Below are 12,072 nucleotides of genomic sequence, written 5' to 3' on the forward strand. Positions count from 1 at the left end.
AGGTGCGGGCGCCGAATATAGCCAATTTAGAGTCCCACCTTAGCCTTTTGATGGACCGACAATATTTACTACAGGCCTGGATAGACGTCCTTACTTCCACCATTGCCCATTTGAAGGCTGAGTTGGAGCAAGCGGAGATGACACTGAGGGGGCTCTAATTTGAGAGCTGGAATGCTGGTAGGGCCATCGAAGAGGCAACTCAAAATCTTGAGACGCTGCGTCAGGAAAATTCTATCGCAACTTCCACCTTCGAGGTCAGGACTCAGAAGGATGCTGAGGACAAAGCCCGGGAGGACCATGCAAGAAGGGTGGCCACCATCAAAGCTGAGCTCGCGTCCTTCAGTTTGCTAGACTAGGCTCTCAGGGCTAAAGTAGTTTCAAGACATTTTGTCTCATTTCGCTTTCAATGTAACATTATAACTTGTTTGATTGTAAAGTTATAACTTTTTTCAAATGTATTGTCTTAGAACTGGATGAACGTTATGCTCCTTTGGTTTCCCAAATATGTTTGTGCATATACTCCTCCTTGTTATTGTTCCCTCTTATCCTTCAACTTTTATCTTTCTCTGTGAGGTTGCCGTGGGTGGACTTTTATCCATAGCCAAACTCAAGCCATCGGCGAATTCTAACCATAGGCGAATTCAAGCAGCGGGCGAAGTCTGGCCATAGGCGAATTCAAGTCGCGCGCGAACTATTGTCACAGGCGAACTTTAGCTACAGGCAAATCAAGCCACAGGCGAGATGAATGCTTATTTGGGCTAACCACGTGTCCGGTCGCGGTCTCACGTGCTTGCTAGCTGGGCTGACGTTAGCACGACGCTTCGCATTGAAGGCGGTGTAACGGAAGCTCTTCGTTCCTTACGCCCGATCTGGGCCGTTGAACGATAGGCGTGCACTTGGATCGTACGTTATATATTGCCCTCCCTTCTTGTTGAAGAGGTCACGGTGTTCATCGTTCCCTTCTTGTTCAGGATGGTGCCACGAGCAAAGACATCTGCCTCGAAGAAGACGAAAAATGACGCCTCTTCCTCAGCTCCTGTACTTGACCGCGGTCCAAAATCCCAACCCTCGGACTTTGCTAATTTGTAGGTCCGAGTTGAGGAATTGGAGAACACCATGAAGTGGGTGATCTCGCTCGTCGATCAGGACCCTGGTACCTTTGCGGATCTAAAACGGTCTCTCTCAGATTGCGTGGCCCGCATCAGGCACCAAGGCGACTATAGGCTCGCCATATGCTATTTGATGATACTCCTCGATCTGGAGTTACTCTTAATAAAGTTGGAAAATCTGCGGCAGGCAAATTTAGGGTCTGACGTGATGCTATTCTTAGCTTCAGGCCGTCGTCGTGCAATGTGGTAGCGAGAGTACCGAAGGCGAGATATAGAAGACCAAGAATCCCTTATCAGTCATTTGGATCTTCGACAACACCTATTGCAAACTGACATAGAGTCTACTGTTTCCTCGGTTCTTTTGGGCATGATCTCGTATGCCGAGGGGGAATCGATTTTGACGGGCCTACGTATTTAGAACGAGACCGTGCATGGTGATCTTGCAAGGGAGAGGCGTATCCTCCCGATGCTGTGCTAGGAGGATGCCTCTGCTAACACTTCTTTCGAGGCAAAGGTTCGGCAGGAGGCAGAGGACGAAGCTCGTGCAACTTCTTTGGCATGTTCTTCTGCTCCTTGACCAACTTGATCATACTTTTTCGAGTATGTCTTTCCTGATCTGGTACCTGGATTAGCTTCTTCTTCTGCCGCAAGAACCTCTTTCTCCTCATCCAAGTTGGTGAGAGGGACGAGGTGATCATCATCTTCATTCATAGAGGGGCTAATCACATTGGAGGATTTAGCCTTGTTGCTCTTTTTCTTCGCTGATGTACTTGCCCATTGTTGGTCTTCAAGTAAACCGGGATGGACCCACATTATCTCATTTTCGAAGTGGTAAGGGGTACCAACCCTTTCTCTTTCTGACCATGTGAGTCAATATTTTTTAGGTGTAGTTCTCCCTTGGGGATATGGATGATATTGTTAGGAGGTGCCACAGGTGGAAAAGAACCAGACCGATATCATGTTAGTGGATACGGTCTTCTGTTCTGACTTCATCTTGAGTACATCAACATCAACCAGTGCTTGTAGAATATCCTTGAAGACATAGCATCTCCTTGTCGGATATCCCAACATTCTGTGGTAGCACCAGTGCTTGTAGAATATCCTTGAAGACATAGCATCTCCTTGTCGGATATCCCAACATTCTGTGGTAGCGGTAGTAATTAGGATCGTTCACTTTTCCTACCATTTCTGGTTTCTTTACTTCAGAAAGTTTCAACTTATTATTCTTCCGAAGTTGCTAGAATAAGGTGTCCACATGGTCATCTTTGAAAGAGTACTGTTTGGGTGCTCTTGGCTGACTCGATTCCTTGCCCTGGTTAGTAAGTGGTGCTCAAGTATTAGTATCAGTGGCCAAAGTATCCTTTTTTTTCGGTTGGGGAACATTGCCTTGACTACGTTATACCAGCTGCTTTTGTTTGTTTGTCTCTTCAGCTCTAACCCGGGCAACAATTTCGTCTACTTGTTCTCCTTGGGAAACTAGCTGTTTCCAAGAATGACATTTTGCGGCCTCCATTTAAGCTAAGAGATGGGTCTACAAAGTATGCTGACAGGTTTCTACTAGAGTAGATTATGTCATACCTGACGAACATCGCAGGGCCATGCTTCAAAATCTCTCAACAAAGGCTTTGATAGACTCTCCCTTCCTTTGTTTGGTGGCAAGAAGGGTAGGGACGGAGACTTCGGTGTCATCTTCAAAGAACCTAGCTAGGAAGAGCCTCTAGATCCACCCACTTCTGAATAGAGAGACTTCGGTGTCATCTTCAAAGAACCTAGCTAGGAAGAGCCTCTAGATCCACCCACTTCTGAATAGATCCAGCAAGAAGTTTCATGAACCATTCAAAGGCAACCTCCTTGAGGGTGCTAATGAATAAATAAGTCAATAGGGTGTCATTTGATATCACATCTCTAGCCTGTGACTTGAAGTAGTAGATATATTGGTTCGGCGACCCCGTGTCGTCAAAAGCTTGGAAATTCGGGGCCTTGAATCTCGACGGATAGGGAGCTAAATCCCATTCAGCGGGATAAGGCCTCACAACTCCTTCTTCTTTTAGCTCACTTCTGTTGGCGATAGCATTAAGGTGGGCTTCCAATTCTTCTATTTTGACAGACTTAGGATTCTTTTCATTCTCGGCTACTTTTTCTTCTTTAGAGGAAGATTCTATATGATGAGTTTTTTGATCAGAAGTCTTATTCACTTTTTGTTTCCCCTTTGACATGGATGATCCCCCTTTCCGTGAGGATTCATGCTGAAGTGAGGAGTCAGCTTTTTGAGACTGGGCCTTATCTGCAATGATATGAGCCATTAAATCCCAAAGTTCATTGATAGTCTCTTGATGGGCTCTGAGCAAGGCTTGTTGCTCATCAAGTCTCTTCATGACATCATCAGGATTCCCTACCATATAGGTGAAGCTCTCATGTTCAACAAAAGAACTTGATGATTGAGACTCTGCGATGGCTGAATGTTCATCATCAGAATTGTTTCCTCTGGCTAACCTTCGATTGTTGACAGGGGAAATGGCTCCCATTCGCATCCGAGTGTGTTAGTAGATTCCTTCAAACTTGTTCAAGATTTCTCTGATGTTTGGAGGATGATCTGTCTATGATTCATCAGAACTAGGGATTGACGATTTCCCTCGGCCAATCATATTGATAGTGACTTTAGTATATTCGACTTCTGAAGCTTTCTTCTTTTAGTGATGTCGTTGCTTGTTAGGCCGGACAACATTTATTAATCAGTAGAACACTGACCGTCTAGGTGCAGAAGTATAACATTAGCATTCCAACAGGACCGCAAAAATAAGTCGCTCAAATTAGCATGAATGAGGGGCTTGCTGCACTGGTCTTTTTCTCGATAAAAGCTTCCTTAGATTAGAGACTTGAGGAATGTTCCACACTGAACATGAGGTCTGAATTTGAACCCCTTGCCCATCAGTAGGCGGGACTGGTCCCTGGTGAACATGGATCTTAAATCCATGTTGGTCTTTTTAAACATGACGAATCACATCGCGTTATGGAGAAGGAACATGAGGGTCATGTTTAACATTTGAAACTCGAGAGTCGTGTTTGAGAATAGGAATGTGAAGGTCGAGTTTTGTTTGAGCAACGCAGGACTGAGGTCCGTGTTTTGCTGACGAAATGCTCCCTTGAGGGTCACGTTTTGATGAAGCAACGCAAGCCTAAGGTCCGCGTTCTATTTGTGAAATGCTCCCTTGAGGGTCACATTTTGATTGTGAAACTTTTCCTTGAGGGTCACGTTTAAATTGGATCACATGGGGCTCATATTTAGGCTCATCAACACGAGACTCGTGTTCTAAGGTTGAAACGTGAGGCTCGTGCTGAGGCTCACAAACGGGGAGTTCATATTGGTTGAGGCATCGGCTTTCTAGGAGACACGCTCATCGTAGGGATCTCCTCCTTTGTCGGGCAGCATTTTTCTTGGCCTATCTTAAGGCTTTTGCAGTGTCACTATCTGTATTGATCAAGTTCATCGCCACAATAGGCCTTTTGTGACCTGATTCCTATCGTTTTGGTGCAGGTGTAAAATCTTCAACTCGATTAACGAGTTTAACTGTAGCTGAGCCTACTCCTTAATAGGAGAGGTTGTCTGAGCCATCTATTCCAAAGGAGAGGCCATCCTTTGGTGATTTGGTCATAATTGGAGCTTTAGTCTCCTTGGAGACTTTGTGGATCTTGCACATAGCCTCGGAGCTAAGGGATCTGGAGAAGAGTGCTTACTCAAACTTGGCTTTGTCAAACTCCAAAACAAGAGTTTCGACCATTGTTCCAATGAGATTGACGTTAGATTACGCCACCACTTTTTCATCAGTAAAGTTTAAAACTTGCGAGGTAAGTTTAAAACTTGCGAGGTAAGTTTAAAACTCTTAACGAGTTAATAACTCTTAGTGAGTTCAAAACTCTGTAAAAGAGTTAATTTGAAAAAGGAGATGAATCTTTTTTTGATTTAACCAAAATCGGTTTTCAAGCTAAGACCAAAGCTCCAAAGATCCGATCCAAAAGATGCTCAAAGCTTTCCAAGATCCAAAGTCTCCAAGCCCTATATTACCGAAAGATCTCTCAAAAGCTCTAGCCGAAGATCTGCTCCAAAAAGATCCCAACTCGGCTGAGTTTCTAGCTATTTATAGGGGTTTTAAGGGTGTAACTGACCTATAAAGTCGCTCCTTAGTGGGGTTGTGATCCCCTCAAATCATGCAAATTGGTTTTGGAATCATTCAACTCTTGTTTGAATAAGTAAAACACGATGTTTGCATTCTAGGAATGGACTCTGCGTCTTGAACTTCAGACGCAGAGTTGGGCTCTGTGTTTAGGTCTGGAAACACAGTTGTGAACCTTGTGTTCCGTTCTTGGAACACAAAGGTGAACTCTGCATCTTGAGGTGAAGAGACTGTCAACTTATAGTCCCTTTCATTAGAGCATTGTAAAGATTATCATCTCGTAATATTCATCTTGGCTCCTTGAAACATGAGATGTTGGGTCCTTTTGTTTTGGTGATGATTAACAAATAATTTACAACTAATGTTGTTTGTCTAGTGTTTGTATTTTGTATTTATTCAAGGTAAACAATATGTTAGAAGATGGATAGAATCGAGTATTCACGATCATATCCAATGGAGGTTGGCGGAATTGTGGGGTGAAGCTATACAATTCAAGTTTAAGATCCAAGTTCAAGCTTCATCAGGAATGTGAAGGTCGAGTTTTGTTTGAGCAACGCAGGACTGAGGTCCGTGTTTTGCTGACGAAATGCTCCCTTGAGGGTCACGTTTTGATGAAGCAACGCAAGCCTAAGGTCCGCGTTCTATTTGTGAAATGCTCCCTTGAGGGTCACATTTTGATTGTGAAACTTTTCCTTGAGGGTCACGTTTAAATTGGATCACATGGGGCTCATATTTAGGCTCATCAACACGAGACTCGTGTTCTAAGGTTGAAACGTGAGGCTCGTGCTGAGGCTCACAAACGGGGAGTTCATATTGGTTGAGGCATCGGCTTTCTAGGAGACACGCTCATCGTAGGGATCTCCTCCTTTGTCGGGCAGCATTTTTCTTGGCCTATCTTAAGGCTTTTGCAGTGTCACTATCTGTATTGATCAAGTTCATCGCCACAATAGGCCTTTTGTGACCTGATTCCTATCGTTTTGGTGCAGGTGTAAAATCTTCAACTCGATTAACGAGTTTAACTGTAGCTGAGCCTACTCCTTAATAGGAGAGGTTGTCTGAGCCATCTATTCCAAAGGAGAGGCCATCCTTTGGTGATTTGGTCATAATTGGAGCTTTAGTCTCCTTGGAGACTTTGTGGATCTTGCACATAGCCTCGGAGCTAAGGGATCTGGAGAAGAGTGCTTACTCAAACTTGGCTTTGTCAAACTCCAAAACAAGAGTTTCGACCATTGTTCCAATGAGATTGACGTTAGATTACGCCACCACTTTTTCATCAGTAAAGTTTAAAACTTGCGAGGTAAGTTTAAAACTTGCGAGGTAAGTTTAAAACTCTTAACGAGTTAATAACTCTTAGTGAGTTCAAAACTCTGTAAAAGAGTTAATTTGAAAAAGGAGATGAATCTTTTTTTGATTTAACCAAAATCGGTTTTCAAGCTAAGACCAAAGCTCCAAAGATCCGATCCAAAAGATGCTCAAAGCTTTCCAAGATCCAAAGTCTCCAAGCCCTATATTACCGAAAGATCTCTCAAAAGCTCTAGCCGAAGATCTGCTCCAAAAAGATCCCAACTCGGCTGAGTTTCTAGCTATTTATAGGGGTTTTAAGGGTGTAACTGACCTATAAAGTCGCTCCTTAGTGGGGTTGTGATCCCCTCAAATCATGCAAATTGGTTTTGGAATCATTCAACTCTTGTTTGAATAAGTAAAACACGATGTTTGCATTCTAGGAATGGACTCTGCGTCTTGAACTTCAGACGCAGAGTTGGGCTCTGTGTTTAGGTCTGGAAACACAGTTGTGAACCTTGTGTTCCGTTCTTGGAACACAAAGGTGAACTCTGCATCTTGAGGTGAAGAGACTGTCAACTTATAGTCCCTTTCATTAGAGCATTGTAAAGATTATCATCTCGTAATATTCATCTTGGCTCCTTGAAACATGAGATGTTGGATCCTTTTGTTTTGATGATGATTAACAAATAATTTACAACTAATGTTGTTTGTCTAGTGTTTGTATTTTGTATTTATTCAAGGTAAACAATATGTTAGAAGATGGATAGAATCGAGTATTCACGATCATATCCAATGGAGGTTGGCGGAATTGTGGGGTGAAGCTATACAATTCAAGTTTAAGATCCAAGTTCAAGCTTCATCTGTATAGTTTACCAAGTGGAGCTATATTGAAGACCTTCTAGCTTGGGTAAATTAGTTTAGTTTTATATTATATGTGTTGATACTTTAAGCTCAATATCATATACACACACATTTTATTAGTTTCTATGTATATTATATATAGTGATATATATACACGTTTTGGTTTTTGGTTCTCATGTTTACATAAAAATAAATTTGTGAAAATATTATTTAATTACTTTATATACTTCAATATCAGTTTATACATATTTTATTAAGTCTATAAAATCAGTTTATAGAGTTTTAAAACATGGTTTAGTCAAAATGTCAAAACAAGTGTGCTTTCATTTACATGTTTTGGACTATTTTGAAAAATGAAGAGTTTTCTCAGTTGGGAGGTGATTTTTGAAAACCAGTTTTTATAACATGTGTGTTATCATGTTTACAATTATTTCCTAAAGTTTTACATTTTTCTGATTCTATTAGCTATTTTTAAAAGAGGTTTGAAAATCAGATTTTTGTTTTAAAACAGGCTGATAACCTGTTATTAGTCGACTGGTAAGTCGACTGATGACATTAGTCGACTGATGTGTCGACTAAAGAAATCACTTGGAATGTTAAAAAGTTTTTGTTTTGTTTTGGTCGACTGACCAGTCGACTGATGAGGTCATTAGTCGACTGATAAGGTCCATCAGTAGACTGATGAGCTAGAAAATACCTATAACGGTCAGCTCATCAGTCGACTGATGAAAGCCGTCAGTCGACTGATACTGTAACGGCTAGTTTTTTCAGTCTTTTCTAGTTTTGAGTTTTTTTATCTTTTTACCTTGTTTTCTCTTAGCTTTGGGGGTCCTATAAATACCCCCACATATCCTCAGTTTTGTTTAACAATAAGAAATTTTTTAAACAAGTTTACAAGGGTTTTAAGTTTGGTTTTAATTTGTTTCAAGAGTTTAGTTTGTGAAGAAATTTTCACAAGAGCAAAGAGGAGATCATCCTTTGGTGTTTGAGCTTCAAGTCATCTCTCTCTCACTCTTGTTATTTATTGGAGAAGTTTTCTAAACTCAATCTAGCTTTACATTTATATTGTTTGATATCAATTCATTAAGCTAGTGTTTATATTGAGTTTAGTTAATTTTATTCACTCATTGTTTACACACACAACCATTAAGCTTATTGTATTTTCATACATTGTATAATTTAGGTTGTAGGGTTTGTGTGACATTGAGTGTGAGCCTACATTATGTTCTCATCTATTGTAGAGAACAAATCTATATTTGTGAGCTTCATTATGAGTTGCACATTGTATTACACTTGGATACCGAGATAAGTGGTTGGTGAGAGACGGAGTCGGTTCCAAGAGGAGTGGGGTCGGCAGTAAAGCCTAGTGATAGGTGGTAATTCCAAACACTTAAGGAAGGTGACACGGGATAGGCCGATACTTAGAGGGTGTGAAGTGTAATTGCAAGTGTGTAAGGTGTAAAGTTTTCGGTGAACTAGAAAACTGAGTGTTGTATTGTGAGCTATAATTGTGAGGTTCACTTTGTAATACACTAGTACACCAAGATGAGTGTGTGGTGAGAGACGGGGTCATCCTAAAAGGAGTAGGGTAGGTGATAATGCCAAGAGAGAGGTTGTAATTCATAACACTTGAGGGAGACAAGGGCTAGAGACCAACACTTGAGGTGATAGTTAGTGTAGTTACATTGTGAGTGATTGTAAATGTTGATCGGTGATCGTTGAAAACCAACATTGTGAGGTGTAAACGTTATTTAGGTGAGCGTAGAAAACCCGGTGTGATAGTGAAGATCTCCTCGAGGTGAGGAACAAAGACGTAGGTCATGGGGACCGAACTCCGTGAATATATCGTTTGTTTGTGATTGCTTTGGTGCACTTTTACATTCGTGCTTATTATTCATATTGCCTTTGTTAATTGCTCTTTGTTTATATTGCCTACTATCTTGTTTATCTTGTTTATGTTTATTTCACCATTGTGTTAATTGTATATCCTTGCTCTTATCTTGTTGAATATCATTCATGCTAGGATATATTATTAATTAATTTTAAATTAGCATAAGCCGAATTAGATTAGCATAAACGCTATTCACCCTCCTCTAGGGTTCCTTCCTAGTGGCAATAGTATACTTTCATGAGAGCTGTCAGTTGTAACTCTTGTTTGTGATTGTGAAGACCGTCGAATCAAAACTTTCATCAGTTGTTGTGAAGGTCGTCGAATTGTAACCTTCGTCGATTGACGTGAAAGTCTCCTAATTGTAACCTTCTGAAAGTCATCAAATTATAACTTTTATCATTGGTATTTGATGGGGATCAGCTATCTAAAATAATTTTTAGACAGCCTACAGGTGAGCTAGGCAAGCTTGCAGGTGAGCTTCAGGCGAGCTTGAAGGTGAGCTTACATGCGAGCTTCAAGCTAGCTTGTAGGCAAGCTTAAGGTGAGCTTCAGGCGAGCTTGAAGGTGAGCTTACATGCGAGCTTCAAGCTAGCTTGTAGGCAAGCTTAACTCCTGTAGGTGAGGTTGGAGGATGTAGGCAAACCTCGTAGGTTAAGCTGTCAGGCGAAGCTCAATCAGTTTAGACGAGCAAAGTTATTAGGCGAACTTAGCTCTACTGGCGAAGTCAAGTTATTCAGGTGAAATTGGCTTGGCCTGTGAAGTCAAGTGTTCAAGCGAGCTCTAATCTCCAGGCGGAGTTCAGCGTCCAAGAGAAGTTCATCCCTTTATAAGTGATGTTCAGCTTTCAGGCAAACTTAAAAGCATGCATGTGAACTTTAGACGAATTTTAAGCCTTTTGATGTGCCTTTGAGCTTCTTTGCTAGGATTTAAGGCAATTTTTATTGCCTACACACTCATCACCTTGATGCAACGGCATCAGTGTTAGAGTCTTAGATTGCTCAATTGAAGGCAGTGGAGCAATTTTGGCTTCACCATAATGAGGAGATCTTAGGGGAAGTCCCAGATATCAGTTTGCATCTAAGCCTCAGGAGTTATCTGGTCCATAGGGCTCTTGTGGAGATGGAGATATTTGGTCGAATAGAGCAAGTTCCAGCATCTTATCTTAAGCTTCAAGAGGAGTCGGGCACCTAGTAAACCAACCTTGAAAATGCCCTTCAGTCACTATCGACTAAGGAGAATGAATTTGTCGATTGGCATAGGGAAATAGAGGTACGGGAGGGCATGATTGATAGCTTAAAGGCCTCGGATAGCTAGGAATCCAACGAAATTGATAAGCTCAAGCATGAACTCCTTGAGAGGAACAACATGATAAATTTCTGATCTGAGGAGGTGTCGCAAGAGAGATGAGAGGCTGATCATGCTATGGAGCAGGCTGAGTCAGACTACCACTCTACCCAGCGCATGAAAGTTGAGCTGGAAGAGGAGCAGTTAGCTTGCAAGAAACTCTAGGACGAGAGCGTCCACCTCGAGTAATCCCTAGTCAAGGCTAAAAGCCGTATCACTCATCTAGATTCTAAGTCTCATCAATAGAAAATCATCAAGGGATATCGTCATAACATCCTCGGAAAGGTGGAGGTGACGATGACTTGCAAGGCTGGGCATGACTACCTCCTGGCGTAGCTTCCAGCGTCCAGTCGACTCATTCACCACCTCCAGCTAATGTTTCTTTGCCTCTGAGACCTGGTAGGGACATGGATACACCCTAGTTTCCTAGTTTAGTCTCTTAGGTCTCGTGTATTCTCATGTTGTATTTTGGCTTGTAAATCAAGTTGCAAACATTTTGAAAGATATAAATAAAGATATTTTTGCCTTTCATGTTCATTATGTTGAAACTTATGCTTTTGAGTAATATGGAGCGAGACGACTTAATTTCTAAGTCGAACTGTCGAGTTAGTGAAAAGAAAGTCAAGGTCTAGACTGTGTATGTGCCTTGGGTTTATAAAAATAATGTCGAGGTCTAATGTTTGTTTTAAGCGTTCTGGATTAGAGTTGACCCAATCATCAAATTCCAAGCGTGCGTAGGCTAGGAAGAGCTTGTTTGAACATGCACATCGAATGGCGTCGAACCCCTATGATGACTTGAATTGACAAAAGTAATTATACCAGTCATTCAAGTTGCTCTTAATGGGGGCTGACTAACAGCATGTTTTCAGGCCTGCTAAGTTGGTTGCACGTGCTGGCGGGTCCCCAACAGAGATTTGTACCATCGTCCGTTATCGAATTCCAAGGAACATTTATGGGAAAAGAGAGGGGTTGTTGTTAGAGAGACCTTTTGATGTCATTGAGGGTTATGTGTCGCTATCGCTTTAATTCTTGCGTAGAGTGATGTTTTGAGAAAAGGGGGTAGCGCATTGTTTCTTCTGAGGCCTGTTTGAATTTTGAGGTTGATCTCGCCCATCTGGTTTGAGCTAAATTGACCATCTTGATCTTAACACGTGTCCTCTTCAAGGCGTGTATATATCTCTTAGTTGCTAATGATATTTTTTTCTATAACTTTAGCATTATATGTAGGCGTCAAAAAATGCTTACAGACATCCAAATACAACTCAAGGCAAAGAGAAGACGATAAACGCCATTCTCTTAATCAGAGGGGATCATTCAAAGGAAGCAAGACAACATGGAAGAACAATGTACACACCAACAGGCAGTACATAGTGGCGCGGCTAAGGCGCGGCAGCCCATGGTGCCGCGGCTA

The sequence above is a fragment of the Asparagus officinalis genome, chromosome 10, assembly GCF_001876935.1.
Source record: "Asparagus officinalis chromosome 10, Aspof.V1, whole genome shotgun sequence".
NCBI classification, from domain to species: domain Eukaryota; kingdom Viridiplantae; phylum Streptophyta; class Magnoliopsida; order Asparagales; family Asparagaceae; genus Asparagus; species Asparagus officinalis.